General features: G+C 39.0%; 1 protein-coding gene across 2 annotated transcripts in view; it reads left to right on the forward strand.

The window, feature by feature from the left end:
- DENND4C (DENN domain containing 4C) overlaps window positions 1-21,004 on the forward strand; it is a 126,892-nt gene continuing 105,888 nt past the window's right edge. For both annotated transcript variants that reach the window (XM_063081447.1, XM_063081448.1), the window contains exon 1: window positions 1-268. The gene's annotated coding sequence lies outside the window, so the exon portion shown is untranslated. The remainder of the gene's footprint in view (window positions 269-21,004) is intronic.

Below are 21,004 nucleotides of genomic sequence, written 5' to 3' on the forward strand. Positions count from 1 at the left end.
GAAAAAAGAAAAAGGGAACAGAAACATGGCGGTCAGCAGCCGAGACGGCCGCGCCGCGGGCAGCTCCTAGGCACCCCTTACTGCAGGCAGCGCCCCTCGAGACCCAGCCCGCGAGACGGCGCAGGCGCAGATCGGGCCGTGGCGGCGGCGGCCGCGGCCGCGAGTCCCCCGCCCTGCCCGCCGAGGGCGCCCAGGCCGCGAAGCCGGCGCGTTCATGCCCCAGGAAGGAGCTGTGTCGGGGTGGCGCTGACGGAGGAGCCGGCGGCAGGTGAGTCTGCGGCACAGGGCCTTAAGCGGAGGAACCCTGCGTCGCGCGTTCGCTGGGTCCGCGCTCCGCGGCAGGGAGGGCACCGAGCAGGTAGCAACTCCGAGGGCTGAGTTACTAGTAGCCGGCCCGCTGGGGGTCGCCGAGGAGGCGCAGAGTGGCCGGGATTGGCATTCCTGGCCTAGTTTCTCCGCGGTTTCCGGGGGCGGGGAGTCCCCAGAGCCTGCGGGTTGTAATGAGGGAGAGGCTGAGCCTCGAAAGGCCTCCCCGCGCCGCCGCCCTGGCCCCTGAGACTTGCGTGCGAGCGCGAGGGGTCTGGGCCCGAGGGACCGCCGGGTCGACTGCTGCGGAGGGAGCAGGATCGAGGGTTCTCCAGGGGAACAGGGACTGAGCGGGAGGAGGGCTAGGGCGGGGAGGCATCTCGAGGGAGGTCGTGGGGGGGGGCCGAGGGGTTGGGGGTCAGAGCGGGAGGGGAGAACAGGGGACCCGGGCAGGTGTCGCAGGTGAATTGAGAGCATTTCCTCCTCTGCCTTAAGGTGGCCGATCATCAGGGCTTCTTTGTTGGGGTTGACTTTTAGGAAGGCAGATTCCATTCAATTCCGGAGTAACTAAACACAAAACCAACTAATGAGCTCCTATTGCCGTCTCTTGTAAAGCGTTGTAACTTTTCTGCATTGAGGATGCAATTATCTTTTTTTTCCCCCACCCTTTCTCTGTTTCATTGTTCTTTTCCCCGTCTTCCCCCCCGACCTGCTTCATCAGAACAAATAAGGATTGACCCACTTTTAAGTAGTACCCCTTCCTGCTCCCATTACGTGTTTGTTTCACGCGGGAAAATTTAGGGCAGTTACTTTAGTTACTTGTGCAGATGTAAGGAAAGCGTCTGTGTTTGTGCCTCAGAGACTGTCAGGCATTGTAGCCTGAGAAATTGATTACTGAACCAGCTTAATTGTGTGTCAACCCGTGTTACGGCTTCTTCCCAGACTTCGATTTACTGTAGGAATAGGTCTTCCTTTCCGGTCTCTCCGTTTAGAGGACGTTAGTGCTAAGGCTCTGAGTTCTCAATCAATATTTGATTTGAGGTGATCATGTGTTTTAAGCTATCTGAAATGCAGAGCGTTGTATGATTTTTCTGTGTACAGGCGATAAGAGCAAAAAGTTGCAAAAGCAAAACTTCATCTCTGAGCTTTAAAGCATACCTGGTCTTGATCACTACAACCCTGAAAAAAAAAAACACCCCATATTTTCTTTGTATTACTGTAAAAGAGTTGGTAAACTGCTTTTTTGGTGTGAGACTGGAAACACAGAAGTGAACTTAGGTTTGTATTGATGAACATAATCTGCCTTTCATATAGGTTTGCTTTGACTTATTTGTCTAGTAGTGGCAAAGGGTTTTCTGCCACACAATCCATTGGTATCTCCACTGACTATTTTGAAAAGTATTTGTTTGAGATTAGGGGTCTAATCTTTTGTATTACTGATTTTAGTGAACTGATCGTTATGTCAGTTGACTTTGGCCAGTAGTATCTCGAGTATTGTACTACTGTTTAGGCTGGTTAATTTGGATATTAGAAAAGATACGATGTTAGAAATGTTGAAGTTGTATATTGGACAACTTTATTCCTGTATAATTTGTAAATGAGTGCATTGATTTTTTTATTTTTATTTTTTTTAAAAGATGACCGGTAAGGGGATCTTAACCCTTGGCTTGGTGTTGTCAGCACCACGCTCAGCCAGTGAGTGAACCGGCCATCCCTATATAGGATCTGAACCCATGGCCTTGGTGTTATCAGCACCACACTTTCCCGAGTGAGACACGGGCCTGGCCCTTGCATTCTGTTATTGAGAGTAAATATAATATTTTGTAGTACAAACTCCAGCTTTTGGCTAAGAAATTGGCAGTAGAGTGGGTGTGTGGAGACTGTTCTTAAAACGCAAATGTTTTAAATTACAAGGAACTGCAATGGTGTGTAGGCTATTCATGGTGCCAGACTTGGAAGGCTATTTGGATGAGTGCTCTCTATAAAGAAACATGTTAAGTATCTGCAATAAAAGCTAATTTGCAGCTATACACAAGGGATTTTGCATGAAAAATAATAACTCAGTCATGCACCTTTGCTCTTTATTTATCTGCCAGTTATGACCAAAACATCTCATATTTTCATTGGAGTTTCCTGCCAAGACAAGTGTTGGTTTTGCATTGGCTTTGCTGCTCAGTTTGGAAGTTGGTTTTCAGTCTTATGCTTGCATCTTAAGTATAGGTTGTCAAGTAAAAAAGAAAGCTGCTGAGTCAGTGGCAGGTTGTCTCATTTAGTCTTTCTGATTTGCAAAATGGAATTTCTATTATAATTCGAATTTTCAATATGATATGCTTGCTGAAAGATATTAAGGGCAAATAAGCTTTCATAATACATGAATTGAAAATGTTATCTTTTTAATGCTGGTGCCACAAATCGTACCTCCTCTTTCAGATTATTGGTTCGACAGATAGACTTATAGTAACAGGATACCTTGTGGGACTGAGACATTCCTTTATAAGAGTTAAAAATTGGGGAAAGAATTTCACATAGTATAGCTGGTACAAAACAGTCTTTAGCATCAGATTGTAGGAAAGTCCAAAATTAGGTAATTTTGAAATTTATTTATTTAATTTTTTAAAAAGATGACCGGTAAGGGAATCTTAACCCTTGGTGTTGTCAGCACCACGCTCTCCGAAGTGAGCCAACTGGCCATCCCTATATAGGGATCCAAATGCGTGGCCTTGGTGTTATCAGCACCACATTCTCCCAAGTGAGTCACGGGCTGGCCCTTAATTTTGAAATTTAAAACTTAGTATTTTGTGGGAAGAAGTTAAGTAGTTTATAAACTTTAAAACACTTTCTACATATGTAAGTATATGGGTGTAATAGGGCTTAATGTGGTATTTGAAGACTTTATTGGAAAAAATATAACACGATTAAAGAGAATTAAAAAGAAAAAATTTAATTATTCCAACCTATCTTACATTTACATTTTTCTGTACTCTAATCCTGTTATACTTATATTATGTAGTTATTAGTATAATACACTAATTCTGTTTATACTTGTATATAATTCTGTGGTTATTGTTCTTTTTAAATTCTGTTTCTTTCTTTTTTTGGGGCGGCTGGTGGGTATGGAGATCTGAACCCTTGACCTTGATGTTATAACACCATGCTCTAATCAACTGAGCTAACTGGCCAGCCTAATTGTCTTTTTTTTTTTTTTTAAAAGATGACCGGTAAGGGGATCTCAACCCTTGGCTTGGTGTTGTCAGCACCACGTTCAGCCAGTGAACAAACCGGCCATCCCTATATAGGATCCAAACCCGTGGCCTTGGTGTTATCAGCACCGCACTCTACCGAGTGAGCCACGGGCCGGCCTAGCCTAATTGTCTTTTTAAACTTAACATTTTTCCCCTGGTGCTTCATATTACTGTTATTTTATGGCTCTGTAGTAATCCATAGTTTTACTGCCACAGTTTATTTAATGATTTCCCTATCTTAACATTTTGTAATTCCACTTTTTTATTCTCAAAATAATGCTATAATGAAATCATTTTGCTAATATGATGGTCCATGCTAAATTACTTTTTTTTTTTTTTTTTTAGTGGTGGCTGCCTGGTGACAGGGATCAGACCCTTGACCTTGGTGTTGTCAACCCAATGCTCAAACCAGTTGAGCTAACCGGCCAGTCCCAAATTACGTTTTTAACTTTTGAAAAAGTAAATTATCTTTGAACTACTTCCTTTGCAGTTGGTCATTAGGACTGTTACATTATGGTGTTTAATTGAGAATTGAATTGAAGCAAAGTGAAAGATTGTAGATATGCATGTGTGACTTGAATTCATTGAGTAGGAATCTAAATATAAATTCATAATTCTTCTGTTATTAATTTGCTGCAAGTTTTTGTGTTAATTAACCTCACTTTTACAATATAAGAAGTAATGTAATTCTTATATTTCAGTAATATTGTGGGACTTAAGTGTTTCTCAGTGCTTCTTGTTTCAACCAAAACTAGTATGTACAAATCTATATTTTCCTTTGGTTTACGGAAGAGTCGTCTTATAGGGTTTTTAAGATCTTTTAAATATCTTGGAAGATTCTTCAAATTTTTTTATTGTGTATATGCAGTTCATTTATCTCTTAATTTAGGGTTACTTAGAACTTAAAAACATAAATGTTATGAGTCTGATTTTTAAGTATGGAAAAAAAGATCTATGAAATAGGTACTGTTCTATCTGCTAGGGATGAAAAGGTGAATAATATAACATACAAGGTGAGTATTAAGACCTAATAGAATAAACAGTCTTATAAATAAGCACCATAACTGCAACACAACAAATACGTAGTAGAGCAGAAGATGCTACTGGAGCAGAAGGAAACACTTCTGTATGGTGTGGATTAGAAATGTTTTTTTTTTCTGTTTTTTTTTTTTTTTTTTGTCCTTGTCGTGACCGGCACTCAGCCAGTGAGTGCACCGACCAGTCCTATATAGGATCCGAACCCGGGGTGGGAGCGTCGCTGCGCTCCCAGCTCCGCACTCTGCCACGGGCTCGGCCCTAGAAATGGTTTAAATAGGAGACATTTGACTTAAAACTTAAAGAATATTGTGAAAAGACACAAGGTAGTGGAAGAATGTGGTGGATTTTTATTAAAATGCAGGTAATCTAGTTGGGAGCAAAGGTAGTTTTGGAGGGAAGTGGGTACTAAGCTGGAGGGGTAAAAAGGGGCTACGTTATGAAAAGTTTTAAAGTCAAACAAGAAATTAAGACCCTACATTGTAGGGAACAGGTAGCATTTAAAATTTTTTTCCAATTGTTTGTTTATAGTATATAGAAATAAAACTGATTCTTTTTCATATTGACTTTGTATTCTGTTATCTGACCAAATTTACTTTTTAGTTCTAGTAGCTTTTAGAATCCTTAGGATTTCCTTCACATACAATCGTAGTGTTTGCAGAGAAAACCAGTTGTACGTTCTTATTTCCAATTGATATACCTTTTGTTTTTTCCTGCCTTATTTCCGCGGGCTAGATTAGTGCTGTTCACAGAAATATAACGTAAGCCATATATGTAACTAAAATTTTCTAGTAGCCCCATACTAAAAAAAAAAAAGTGAAATTAAATTTAATGTTTTATTTACTCCATTACATCCAAAACATTACTCAATGTATGTAGTAGTTTCCAGGGCTGCATAATAAGTTACCACAAACTGTGTGATTTCAAATGACAGAAATTCATTCTTTTATAGTTCTGGAAACTAGAAGTCTGAAACCAAGGTTTCAGCAGGGCTGCGTTCCCTCCGAAGACTCTAGGGAAGAATGCTTCTTTTCCTCTTCCTATTTCTGGTGGTTGCTGGCAATCCTTAAATATAAAGGATATTTAGGTTTTGTGTTTCCTCTTGTGGCAATTTTGGTAATTTGTGTCTTAAAGAATTTGTACATTTCACTTACGTTGCTGAATTTTATTGGCATGAAAGTGTTTATAATATTCCCTTGCTATATATCTTTTTAATGTCTAAGGGATTTGTAGTGATACACCTTCTTTTGTTCCTCATGTTGGTAATTCCTGCCTCTTGCTTTTTCTTGATCTAGAGGTATTGATCTCTACTGATATTGCTTGTCCATTTTAAATTTTATTGATTTGTGCTCTTTATTGTATTTTTTCTTTCCACCCCATTGGTTTAATTTGCTTTTCTTTTTCTAGTCTTAAGGTGGACATTTATATGATTGATTTTAGAACCTTCTTTTCTACTGTGTTCTTAAAACTATGAATTTCTCACTAAGCACTGCTTTAGCTGCCTCTTACAAATTGATTTCTGTTATTTTCATTCAGTTCAAAATGCTTACTAATTTCTGTTACAGTTTCTTTCTTTCTTTTTTTTTTTCTTTCTGGTGGCTAGCTAGTAGGGAGATCTGATCCCTGACTTTGGTATTATAGCACCACGCTCTAACCAACAGAGCTAACTGGCCAGCCTAAAGACATTGCATGTTTAAAAAAAATTTTTTTTTGCTTCTGGCCTGTAAGGTTATAAGAAACCTTGATCTTGGTATTATAGCACTGTAGTCTAACCAACTGAGGTAACTAGCCAGCTCACAATTTCCTTTTTGATTTGTGGGTTATTTAGAAAAGTGTTTAATTTCTAAATACTGGGATATTTTTTTTTTTTTTTTTTTTTTTTAAAGATGACCGGTAAGGGGATCTTAACCCTTGACTTGGTGTGGTCAGCACCACGCTCAGCCAGTGAGCGAACCGGCCATCCGTATATGGGATCCAAACCTGGGGCCTTGGTGTTATTAGCACCGCACTCTCCCGAGTGAGCTACGGGCCGGCCCAATACTGGGATATTTTGTAAGGTATTTCTATTAAAATGATTTCAAATTTAATTCCATTGTAGTCAGAGAACATGTTCTATATAATTTATATTCTTTTAAATACATCCAGGCTTGATTTGTGGGCCAGCATGTGATTTATCTTGCTAAATATTCTATGTGTACTTGAATAGAACGTTTATCTTGCTGTTTTTGGGTGGAGTGTTTTATAAATATTATGTCAAGTTGGTTGATAGGGTTCTTCAGATCTTATATATCCTTACTGATTTTCTGTATACTTATTCTTTGAATTACTGACTGAGTGAGTAGTGTTGAACTCTATAACTGTGGATCCGTTTATTTCTCCTTTCAGGTCTATCAGTTTTTGCTCCATGTACTTTGATGCTTTCTTGTTAGATATATACGTGTTTAGGATTGTTGTGTCTTGAACAATTGACTCTTTTATTTTTATTTATTTATTTATTTATTTTAAAGATGACCGGTAAGGGGATCTCAACCCTTGGCTTGGTGTTGTCAGCACCACACTCAGCCAGTGAGCTAACCGGCCATCCCTATATAGGATTCGAACCCGTGGCCTTGGTGTTATCAGCACCACACTCTCCCGAGTGAGCCACGGGCCGGCCCTGACTCTTTTATTGTTATTATGAAATGTTTCTCTCTATCCCTGCTCTGAAGTCTTCCTTTGCCTGTTATTAATATAGCCACTCTAGCTTTCTTATGATTAAAATTTATGTGTTATATCTTTTTGGATCCTTTAACCTTTTTAAAAACACTTGAATTTTTTAGAGCAACTTTAGATTTACAGAAAAATTGAGAAGATGAAATTCCCTCCCTATAACCCAGAACCAATTTTTCCCATTATTAATGTCTTACATTAGTATGGTACATTTGGGGCCGGCTTGTGGCTCACTCGGGAGAGTGCGGTGCTGATAACACCAAGGCCACGGGTTCGGATCCCATATAGGGATGGCCGGTTCTCTCACTGGGTGAGCGTGGTGCTGACAACACCAAGTCAAGGGTTAAGATCCCCTTACCGGTCATCTTTAAAAAGAAAAAAAAAAAGTATGGTACATTTGTTACAATTAATGATAATATATCAATATATAGATATATTATTAATTAAAGTCCATAGTTTATTCACATTTCCTTAATTTTTACCTGTCCTTTTTCTGTTCCAGGATCCCATTCAGATATCACATTACATTTAGTTGTCATGCCTCCTTAGACCACTCTTGGGGGTAAGAGTTTCTCAAACTTTACTTATTTTTGATGACCATTGTAGTCCTGAGGAGTACTGGTCAGGCATTTTGTAGGATGTCCCTCTGTTGGAGGGTTGTTTTTTTTTTTTTTTTTTTGGTGGCTGGCCAGTACAGGAATTGAATCCTGAACCCTTTCCTTGGTGTTATCAGCACACTGCTCTAACCAACTGAGCTAAATGGCCAGCCCTACTGGAGTTTTTCGGATGTTTTTCTTAGGATTAGACTGGGGTTATGGTTTTTTGTGAGGCATATCACAGAGGTACAGTGCCATTTTCATCACATGATATCAAGAATATACATACTTTCAACATGGTTTATGATTGTTGATGTTGATACTTGGCTTAGGTGTTTTTCATGTTTTCCTACTAGAAAGTTAACTGTCCCCACCCCTCACTTCCATACTGTATTCTTTGGAAGGAAGTCACTAAGCTCATTCCACTCTTAAGAAGTGGGGAGTTCTGCTACATAAGTTGTTTGAAATTCTTTTGCTTGGGAGATTTGTCTCTTCTGCATTTATTATTTATATCATTAATTTGTATCAGTATAGATTATGGATATTTATTTTATTCTTTGAGTTATAATCCAATACTCCTATTTATTTGCTTGAATTGTTTCAGCTTTAGCTCTTGGGAGCTTTTTCAGTTGATTCCTATGCTCCTTTGACATATAAGGGCACTTCAAAAAGTTAGTGGAAAAATATAATTAAAAGACAATATAAATCTTTCCATGAACTTTTTGAAGTACCCTTGTACACCCTTCTATGTGGGTTTGTTTGTTTATTTACTTTTTGAGCACTTACTTTCTGGTACTGAAAAATGCTCATTTTGTATGTTTCCTGCCCAGTCCTGTAATCAGTCATGTCTCCAAGAAGCCTTGATTCTTTTCATTAGATAATGGTGTTAGAAACCAAGATCTGGGTGCTAGGTGTGTTCACTGCTGCTGGCATGTCTTTGCTTCCAAGCGCTCTCAGCTGAAAAAAGAGGGAAATATATGTGTGTATATTCAACGATTATATGCATGTTTATAAATCTTTATGTAACCATCTGTATGTATATTAAGCTAAATAATAGTTCATAATGAGTCTTTATGGATTACCATAGCCTCTTCTCCTTGCTTACTTGTAGATTTTTACTCTGATGGTGAGAAACTTGGCACCCATCATTTGTCATCCATTTATGTAATTGTTCAATTCCAGTATAAATGTATAGAGGTATCAGAATTATTAACTTACATGCCCATGGGAAACAGCCTTATCAACTAGAGTGGTTATTTGCAGTTCCTTTTGCCTTAGTTTTACAGACTCTACTCATTTCCAAAGTTGTTACTTTGATCACCTTTTCTCCTCCACCCACTCCAGCAAGGGTGTTTCATATATTTGTATTACAGTTATATTCTGTTGATCTACTCCATGTGGGATCCCCTGACCTCCTAAATGATTTTATAAAAATTTCATACATTAAGGTTCACTTTCTGTGTTGTAAAGTTGTATGAATTTTAACAAATGCATAAAGATATGTATCCACCATTACAGTATCATCCTGAATTGTTTTACCACCGTTAAAATCCTCTGTACTTCAACTCTTCAACACTCTGTCTCCTCTCAAGACCACTGATCTCTTTTTTACTGTTTGTAGTTTTGCCTTTTCTAGAATGTCATATAATTAGAATCATATAGTATGTGGCCTTTTCAGACTGGCTTTTTTCACTTAGCAATATACATTTAAGTTTCCTTCACATTTTTCATGGTTTGCTAGCTTTTTTTGTTGTTGCTGCTGAATAATCCATTGTATGGATGTATCACAGTTTGTTTATCCATTCACCTATTGAAGGACATCTTCCTTACTTCCGGTTTTTAGTTTTTATGACTAAAGCTGCTGTAAACATTGAATGTAGGTTTTGCATGTACATAAGTTTTCAAATCAGTTGGATAATCAAATTCCTTAAGAGTGTGATTGCTCAATCATATGGCAAACCTGTGTTTAGCATTGTAAGAAACTGCCAAACTGTCTTTCAGAGTGGCTGTTCCATTTTGTATTCCTATCAGCAATGATTGTGAGAGTTCTTGTTGTTCTGCATTGTCATTGATATCGTCAGTTTTTTGGATTTTGGCCATTCTAATACATGTGTATTTGTATGTCATTGTTATTTCACTCTCCATTTCTGTAATGACTAATGGTGTTGAGCATTTTTTCACATACTTATTTGCCATATGTTTATCTCTGATGAGGTATATGTTCATATATATATATATATATATATATATATTTTTTTTTTTTTTTAAGATGACCGGTAAGGGGATCTTAACCCTTGACTTGGTGTTGTCAGCACCACGCTCAGCCATTGAGCCAACCGGCCATCCCTATATAGTATCTGAACCCATGGCCTTGGTGTTATCAGCACCGCACTCTCCCAAGTGAGCCACGGGCCGGCCCTGTGTTCAGATATTTTGCCCATTTCTTTCTTTCTTTTTATTTTAGTGGCTGGCCAGTACATGGATTCAACCCCGGACCTTGGTACTATCAGCACCCTCCTGTAACTGAGTTAACTAGCCAGCCCTATTTTGCCCATTTCTTAATTGGGTTATTTTATTGAGTTCTAAGAGTTTTTAGTATGTTTTGTATATCAGTCCTTTACCAGATATGTGTTTTGCAAATATTTCCTCCAACTTTGTGGTTTGTCTTTTCATTTTCTTAACAGTATTTTTCAGACATGCTTGTTTTTTGTTTGTTTGTGTTTTTTCCTAGAGCATAAGTTTTTAATAAAGCCAAACTTACCAAATTTTTTTTTATGGATCATGCCTTTGGTATTGTATCTAAAAACTCATCACCAAACCTAAAGGTCACATAGATTTTCTCTTATTTTTTCCTGGGAGTTCTATAATATTGTGCTTTATATTTAGATCTGTCATTCACTTTGTTCAAAGTCTTAGCCTAAATTCATTTTTTTGGCATAGGGACATTCAGTTTTTCCACCAATATTTGTTGAAAAACTATCCTTTCTCCATTGAATTACCTTTGCTTCTTTGTCAAAGTTCAGTCATTATTTACTTATTTATTCAGAATATTATTTATATTTTTAAATTTAAATTTACTTTTTCTTAAAATAGACTTTATTTTTTGGCAACTGGTGAGTACAGGGATTAAACCCTAAATTAATTTTTTCTTAATTGACACATGATACTTACATATATTTGTGGGGTACAGTGTGATATTTGGGTACATGTATATAGTGTGCAATGATCTTATCAGGGTAATTAGCATTACCTCAAACATTTGTCATTTCTTTGTGTTGGGAATGTTCAAAATCCTCCCTATTAGCTATTTGAAATTATACAATAAATAGTTATTAACTGTAGTAACCCTACACTGCTACGTAGAGCTCTAAAACTTATTTTTCCTATCTAGCTGCAATCTTGTGTCCATTGACCATCTTCCCATGTGGGGACCTCCCTGCCCCTCGCAACCCTTATCAGTCTCTAGTATCCACTTTCTGTTCTGTACTTTTATGAGATCGACTTTTTTAGCTTCCACATATAAGTAAGAACATGCAGTATTTCTCTTTCTGTGCCTGGCTTATTTCACTTAATGTAATTTTCTCCAAGCTCATCCATGTTGCCACAAATGGCAGGATTTCTTTCTTTTTTTATGGCTGAGTAGTATTCCATCATGTACATATATGCCACATTTTCTTTTTCCAGTCATCTGTTGATGGACACTTAGGTTGGTTCCATATCTTGACTATTGAAATAGAGCTGGAGGTGCAGGTATACCTTTGACATGTTGATTTCCGTTCCTTTGTTTTTTTTTTTTTTAAAGATGACTGGTACGGCGATCTTAAACCATGACTTGGTGTTGTCAGCACCACGCTTTCTGAAGTCAGCTAAGCAGCCATCCCTATATAGGGATTGGAACCTGTAGCCTTGGTGTTATCAGCACCACACTCTCCCAAGTGAGCCACAGGCTGGCCCTGATTTCCTTTCCTTTGTGTACATACCTGGTAGTGGGATTGGTGGATCATATGGCAGTTCTATATTTAGATTTTGAGAAATCTCTGTACTGTTTTCCATAATGGCTGTATTAATTTACATTCCCACCAACAATTTATGAGTTTCCCTTTCTTTGCATCCTTTCCAGCATTTGTTATTTTCTTTTTGAGAATAGCGGTTCTAACTGGGGTGAGATGATATTTCATTGTGGTTTTGATTTGCATTTCCCTGATGGTTAGAGATATTGAGCATTTTTTCATACATCTGTTGGCCATTTGCTGAAAATCAGTTGGCTGCAGCTACGTGGATTTATTGATGGATTTTTAATTTAGTTACGTTGGTCTGTGTGTCTTTTTTTGTGCCAGTATCATGCTGTTTTGATGACTATAGCTTTGTAGTATGTTTTGAAGTCAGGGAGTGTGATACCTTTCACTCTTGTTTGTTTTGCTCAGGATTGCTTTGGCTATTTGGGCTCTTTTGTGGTTCCATATGAATTTTAAGATTGTTTTCTTTGTTTCTGTGAAGTATGTCATTGGTATTTTGATAGGGATTGCTCTGAATCTCCATTGCTTTGGGTACTATGGTTATTTTAACAATATTGATTCTTCCTATCCATGATCATGGGATGTCTTTTAATTTTTTTGTGTCTTTAATTTCTTTAATCAGCGTTCTACAGGTTTCCTCGTAGAAATCTTTCACTTTCTTGGTTAAATTTATTCCTAGGTGTTTTGTTTTGTTTTGTTTTTGATGCTATTATATATGAGATTGCTTTCTTGATTTGTTTTTCATTTTGCTTTTATTGGTGTATAGAAGGGCAACTGATTTTTATATGTTGATTTTGTATCCTACAACTTTACTGAATTTGTTTATCAATTCTAAGAGGTTTTTTGGTAGCACTTTTAGGGTTTTCTAAGGGTACATGAGATCCTGTTGTCTGCAAACAGGGTCAGTTTGACTTACTGTTTTTCAGTTTGGATACATTTTATTTCTTTCTCTTGCCTAATTGCTCTGGTTAGGACTTCCAGTACTGTCTTGAATAAGAGTGGAGAAAGTGGGCATCTTTGTCTTGTTCCAGTTCTTAGCAGAAAACCTTGCAACTTTTCCCTATTCAGTATGACATTAGCTGTAGGTTTGTCATATATGGCCTTTATTGTGTTGAGGTACATTTCCTCTATACTTAATTTGTTGAGGGTTTTATTGTGAAGGGATGTTGACTTTTATCAAATGCTTTTTCTGTTTCAGTTGAGATGATCATATGTTTTTGTCTTTCGTTCTTTTTGTTTGCCTATGTTGAACCAACCTTGAATTCAACTTGATCATGGTGAATGATCTTTTTAATATGCTGCTGGATTTGGTTTACTAGTATTTTGTTGAGGTTTTTTGCATCTATGTTCATCAGGGGTATTGGCCCATGGTTCTCTTTTATTATGTCCTTTTCTGGTTGTGGTATCAGGGTAATGTTGGCCTTGTAGAATGAATTTGGAAGAATTTCCTTCTCTTCAGTCTTTTGTAAGAGTTTGAGAAGAATTGGTATTAATCCTTCCTTAAATGTTTGGTAGAATTCAGCAGTGAAGCCTTCTAGTCTAGGGCTTTTCTTTTACTGGAGACTTTTTATTACTGATTCAATCTTGTTTTGCACGGGTGGTCTGGTTTTCCGTTTCTTCCTGGTTCAATCTTGGTAGGTTGTATGTGTTGAGGAATTTATCTATTTCCTCTAGATTTTCCAATTTGTTGGCGTAGTTGTTCGGAATAATCTCTAAAGATTCTTTGTATTAGTTGTAATGGCTGATGTTTGTTTCTGATTTTATTTTTTATTTTATTCGAGTCTTTCCTCTTTTTTTCTTGGTTAGTCTAGCCAAAGATTTGTTAGTTTTGTTTATCTTTTCAAAAATACCAATATTTGTTTGATTGCCCTTTTTTTTTTCAGTCCCAATTTTGTTTATTTCTGCTCTGGTCTTTATTATTTCTTTCCTAATACTGATTTTGGATTTAGTTTGTTTTTGCTTTCCTTTTTCCTTGAGATGCTCATTAGGTAGTTTTTGAAATCTTTCTACTTTTTTGATACAGGCATTTATTGCTATAAACTTCTCTGTTAGTACTGCTTTGGCTGTATCCCATAGGTTATGAGAGATTGTATTTCTGTTTCCATTTGTTTCAAGAAATTTAAAATTTCCTTTGTAATTTCTTCTTTTACCCGTTGGTCACTCAGGAGCATGTCATTTAATTTTCACTTATTTGTACAGTTTCAAAAGTTCCTCTTGCTATTGGTTTTCACTTATATTATTGTTAGAGAAGATATTTGATATGGTTTCTGTTTTTAAAATTAGTTGAGAATTGTTTTGTGGCCTGACATTTTGTCAGTCCTGGAGAACGTTCCATGTGCTGATGAGAAGAATGTGTATTCTGCAGCTGTTGGATTAAATATTTTGTAATGTCTGTATGGTCTGTTTGGTCTGTAGTGAAGTTTAAAACAAATGTTTCTTTACTGCTTTTCTGGTTAGATAATCTGTCCAATGCTGAGAGTGGGGTGTTGAAGTCCCCAACTATTATTATCTTGGAGTCCATCTTTCCCTTTCAATCTAATAATATTTGCTTTATATATCTGAGTGCTCCAATGTTGGGTGCATATATATTTACAGTTGTTATATCCTCTGGCTAGATTGACCCCTTCAAAATTATATAATGCGGGGCGTTTCAAGATGGCGGTGGCTGCGGCGGTTGGCACGGAGTAGCTGAGGAGGAAAAGGCGGCCACTGGACCTCAGGCAGCCGAGAAACTTGTGGACCTTCCTCTTGCCATCTCTTAAGGGAGGACTGTTGGCCGGTCATGGGGGCTGACCGCCACTTTGCCCCCGGCAGGAGAGGCTGCCTCAATTACAGGCAACAGCTTTGAAGTGTGGAGCAGGAAAAGAACTGTTTCTTAGCTGCAAAAGCGAGTCTCTAAACAGGGAACACGGCGCCAGGGCTGCTGTGGATGCAGACAGGATCCCGGAGACCGGGACCGCGCTGATGGCGACCAGCTGCCCTATTCAGGATTCGAGGTTTCAGGCCAATATTAAAGAAGATTCCTGGGAGCGCCCAAGCTGCGCCGCGACTGAACAGCCCGAGGCGGCAGCGGCCGAGAACGGGGAAGGCGACAAACCAGAGGCAGAGAGTGAGCACCCGACCTGGCACAACCCTGTGAGTGATTCCTGGCCCAGCCCTGTTCGGGGGGCTGATGCCCACCCGGCTCCCGCCTGCATCACCGGTCCACTCACCGCCCCGGGGCTGCCTCCATTTCCCAGGTGCTGGCAGCTCTGCCCGGCTCGGCCATCACTGAGCCTTCCCACTTGCTTGGCCCGGTGCGGGGCTTTCCGGAGCCTGTGGGCCGGCCTCCCCTCCCACTCCCTCTGCGGTTCTCTGGCGGGGCTGGTGGCGTGGGGCATCCCCGGCCAGTGTCGGGAGGGCAAGGAAGTACGGGCGGGACCGACTGTCACTCCACCACACCCTGGACTCCAGCCCCTGGTAAACTTCCTGTTACTGGGAGGCAGATACCATCTCTGCGGCCACCAGTTTGGAAAAAAGCCTAACGAATTTCTGGTTGGGAATAGTGTGGTAGGAGAGTTCCCAGGTCCGCTTGAACCTGCCGGAGAGCTGGCTGCAGGTGGGTGCTAGATTCGGTCTATGCCGGGGGGATACAAAGGTGGACGAGAGAGAGAGAAAGATCTACACAGTGGTACAAAGGCACCCAGAGAGACCGGTCGTCTGTGCCTACCAGAAACCTGGTAGACTTCCTGGGTGAGGCGGTGCCGAGCAGGGTCTTGAAGGCCCAGCTGATAGACGAGGGTTGCAGAAGACATGACCCAGCCCAGCACAGTGTGCACAGAGTGGGGAGATGTGTGGCCAGGGAGGTGGAGACTCAACAGAAACCACACACTCTGTGGGGTCGCCACTGCACGATCCAACAGCCTGGGCCAGAGCACACGGAACAGGGAGAAGTCCGGCACAGGAAGTGAAAGCTCAACAGAGATCACACACCCTGAGGTACGTGATCCAGCAGCCCAGCAGAGTCCAAGCTGACCAGAAAGGTGGCTCCCCAGAGAAGCCCAAGACCCGAGGCAACCACACACACAAGGCACTAGAGGCCAACTGAGCAGTCACGGAGGGAGCCATACAAAATTGGCAACCACAGCAACATCCTAGTTAGTCATTAGTCTCAAACTGGTGGAATGTGAAACCCCTGCCACAATGAATAAACACCAAAAAAAAAGACACCAGAAATACAAAAAATCAAGAAAGTACACCACCAAAAGTTAATAAATCTCAAACTCTAGATTCTATAGAACAAGAAGCCCTTGAAATGACTGACAAGGAATTTGGAGTGATAATTCTAAGGAAACTGAATGAGATACAAGAAAACTCAGCTAGACATCATGATGAAATGAGGAAAAGTATACAGGATCTGAAAGAGGAAATGTACAAGGAAGTCAATGTCCTGAAAAAAAATGTAGCAGAACTTGCTGAACTGAAGAAGTTATTCAGTGAAATAAAAAATACAACGGAGAGTTTAACCAGCAGGCTTGTCGAAGTTGAAGAGAGAACCTCTGAACTTGAAGATGGGCTGTTTGAAATAACACAAGCAGACAAAAAGAAAGAAGAAAGAATCAAGGACATTGAAGAAAATCTGAGAGAGATATCAGACAACCTTAAGCGCTCAAATATCCGAGTCATGGGTATTCCAGAAGGGGAGGAAAACGGAGATTGCATTGAAAACATATTCAACAAAATAGTGGCAGAAAACTTCCCAGGTATAGGAAAAAATCACAGATCTTCAGATCCAGGAAGCTCAACGATCTCCAAACGTATTCAACCCAAAAAGGCCTTCTCCAAGACATGGTATAGTCAAATGGGCAAAACTCAGAGACAAAGAGAGAATCTTAAAAGCTGCAAGAGAGAAGTGTCAAATCACCTATAAGGGAGCCCCAATCAGGCTAACATCAGACTTTTCATCACAAACCCTAAAAGCTAGAAAGGAATGGGATGATATATTCAAAATACTAAAAGACAAAGATTGCCAGCCAAGAATACTCTACCCTGCAAGGCTATCCTTCCGAAATGAAGGGCAAATAGTATATTTCTCAGACAAGCAAAAACTGCGGGAGTTCACTACCACACGACCACCCTTACAAGAAATCCTCAACGGAGTAATGGGTTTGGTTCCTGAAAAATAACTACCACTGCCATAAAAACCCAAGAAAAATCAATACCCACTAGTATGATAAAAATGGCGTTCATGAAGAGAAAACAAGCAAACAAAAACACTATCTACAACCTAAGGAACCAACAAACACAGAAACCAAACAGTAAATCAGAAAGCAAGGAACAAAAGACACCTAAGACAACCAAACAACCAATAAAATGCTAGGAATAAATCAACACCTTTCAATAACAACTCTTAATGTAAAAGGCTTAAATTCCCCAATTAAAAGACACAGACTGGCTGACTGGATCAAAAAGAAGGACCCAACTATTTGCTGCCTACAAGAGACCCACCTCACCCATAAAGATTCACACAGACTAAGAGTGAAAGGATGGAAAAAGATTTACCATGCAAACAGAAAAGAAAAACGAGCTGGAGTGGCTATTCTTATATCTGACAAAATAGACTTTAAACTAAAAACCATAAAAAGAGACAATGAGGGACACTACTTAATGATAAAAGGACTGATCCATCAAGAAGACATAACAATCATAAATATGTATGCACCCAATGTTGGAGCAGCCAGATTTATAAAACAAACTCTATTAGACCTAAAGAAGGAAATAGACACTAATACCGTAATAGCAGGGGACCTGAACACCCCACTGTCAATATTAGACAGATCATCTAGGCAAAGAATCAGTAGAGAAACACAAGATCTAAACAAGACTCTAGACCAATTGGAATTGGCAGATATCTACAGAACATGCCACCCAACAACCTCAGAATATTCATTCTTCTCATCAGCACATGGATCATTCTCCAGGATAGATCACATATTAGGTCACAAATCAAGTCTCGATAAATTCAAAAAAATTGGAATTATCCCATGTATCTTCTCAGACCACAATGGATTAAAACTAGAAGTTAATAACAAACGAAACTCTGGAAACTATACAAACACATGGAAATTAAACAGCATTCTGCTTAATGACATATGGGTCCAAGAAGAAATCAAGCAGGAAATCAAAAAATTTATTGAAACTAATGAAAACAATGATACATCATACAAAAACCTGTGGGATACTGCAAAAGCAGTATTTAGGGGGAAATTTATTGCATTAAACGCTCACTTCCGAAGAATGGAAAGATGGCACGGGAACAACATAACACTTCACCTTAAAGAACTAGAAAAACAAGACCAATCCAAACCTAAAGTTAGCAGATGGAAAGAAATCATTAAGATCAGAGCAGAACTGAATGAAATTGAAAACCAAAAAACAATTCAAAAGATCAACGAATCAAAAAGTTGGTTTTTTGAAAAGATAAATAAAATTGACAAACCGTTAGCATGGCTAACAAAAAAAAAGAAGAGAAAAGACTCAAATAACAAAAATTAGAAATGAAAAAGGTGATATTACGACTGATTCATCTGAAATACAAGGAATCATTTGAGACTACTATAAACAACTATATGCCAACAAATTTGAAAATCTGGAGGAAATGGATATATTTCTGGACACACACAAGCTCCAAAAACTGAACCATGAAGTCGTAGAAAATTTGAATAGACCAATAACAATAAAGGAGATTGAAGCTGTTATCAGAAGGCTCCCAACAAAGGAAAGCCCAGGACCAGATGGACTCACAGCAGAATTTTACCAAACATTCAAAGAGGAATTGACACCCGATCCTTTACAAACTATTCCAAAAGATTGAAAGAGACGCAAATCTCCCAAACTCATTCTATGAAGCAAACATCATCCTGATACCAAAACCAGGTAAAGATATAACCATAAAAGAAAACTACAGGCCGATATCCTTGATGAATATAGATGCAAAAATCCTCACTAAATTACTAGCAAACAGAATACAGCAACACATACGTAAAATTATTCATCACGATCAAGCGGGATTCATCCCAGGGATGCAAGGTTGGTTCAACATACGCAAATCAATAAATGTGATACACCATATTAATAAACTCAAACACAAGGACCATATGATCATCTCTATAGATGCTGAAAAAGCATTTGATAATTTCAGCACTCATTCATGACAAAGACCCTGTATAAGTTAGGTATGGAGGGAAAGTATCTCAACATAATTAAAGCCGTATATGCCAAACCCACTGCCAATATCATCCTGAACGGGGAAAAGCTGAAAGCACTTTTCCTTTAAGAACAGGAACTAGACAAGGATGCCCACTCTCACCAATCCTATTCAACATAGTGTTGGAAGTACTAGCCAGAGCAATCACAGAAGAGAAGGAAATAAAGGGTATCCAGATTGGAAAAGATGAAGTCAAACTGTCCCTGTTTGCAGATGACATGATCCTGTATATCAAACAGCCTAAAACCTCTACAAAAAAACTGTTGGAATTGATAAATGATTTCAGCACAGTAGCAGGATACAAAATCAACACACAAAAATCAGTAGCATTTCTTTTCTCCAATAGTGAATATGCAGAACGAGAAATCAAGAAAGCCTGCCCATTTACAATAGCCACCAAAAAAATAAAATACTTAGGAATTGAGTTAACCAAGGATGTGAAAAATCTCTATGATCAGAACTACAAACCACTGCTGAGAGAAATGAGAGAGGATAGAAGAAGATGGAAAGATATCCCATGCTCTTGGATTGGAAGAATCAACATAGTGAAAATGTCCATACTCCCCAAAGTGATATACAAATTCAATGCAATCCCCATCAAAATTCCAAAGACACTTTTCTCAGAAATGGAAAAAACTATCCAGACATTTATATGGAACAATAAAAGACCATGCATAGCCAAAGCAATGCTGAGCAAAAAAAATAAAGCTGGAGGCATAACACTACCTGACTTTAAACTATACTACAACCTATAATAACCAAAACGGTATGGTACTGGCATAAAAACAGACACACTGACCAATGGAATAGAATAGAGAATCCGGAAATCAACCCACACACTTCCTGCCATCTGATCTTTGACAAAGGCACCAAGCCTATTCACTGGGGAAGGGACTGCCTCTTCAGCAAATGGTGCTGGGATAACTGGATATCCATATGCAGGAGAATGAAACTAGATCCATACCTCTCACCGTATACTAAAATCAACTCAAAATGGATTAAGGATTTAAATATACACCCTGAAACAATAAAACTTCTTAAAGAAAACATAGGAGAAACACTTCAGGAAATAGGACTGGGCACAGACTTCATGAATACGACCCCAAAAGCATGGCCAACCAAAGAAAAATAAACAAATGGGATTATAGCTAACTAAAAAGCTTCTGCACAGCAAAAGAAACAATTAACAGAGTGAAAAGACAACCAACAGAGTGGGAGAAAATATTTGCAAAATATATATCTGACAAAGGATTAATATCCAGAATATATAAGGAACTCAAACAACTTTACAAGAAGAAAACAAGCAACCCAATTAAAAAACGGGCAAAAGAGCTAAGTAGGCATTTCTCTAAGGAAGATATACAAAAGGCCAACAGACATATGAAAAAATGCTCCACATCACTCAGCATCCGGGAAATGCAAATCAAAACCACACTGAGATGCCATCTCACCCCAGTTAGGATCGCTAAAATCCAAAAGACTCTGAACGATAAATGCTGGCGAGGTTGCGGAGAAAAAGGAACTCTCATACATTGTTGGTGGGACTGCAAAATGGTGCAGCCTCTATAGAAAATGGTATGGAGGTTCCTCAAACAATTGCAGATAGATCTACCATATGACCCAGCTATCCCACTGCTGGGAATATACCCAGAGGAATGGAAACCATCACGTCGAAGGTATACCTGTTCCCCAATGTTCATCGCAGCACTCTTTACAATAGCCAAGAGTTGGAACCAGCCAAAATGTCCATCATCGGATGAGTGGATACGGAAAATGTGGTACATCTACACAATGGAATACTACTCAGCTATAAAAACGAATGAAATACTGCCATTTGCAACAACATGGATGGAC

This window comes from Cynocephalus volans, chromosome 16, assembly GCF_027409185.1.
Source record: "Cynocephalus volans isolate mCynVol1 chromosome 16, mCynVol1.pri, whole genome shotgun sequence".
Taxonomy (NCBI): Eukaryota; Metazoa; Chordata; class Mammalia; order Dermoptera; family Cynocephalidae; genus Cynocephalus; species Cynocephalus volans.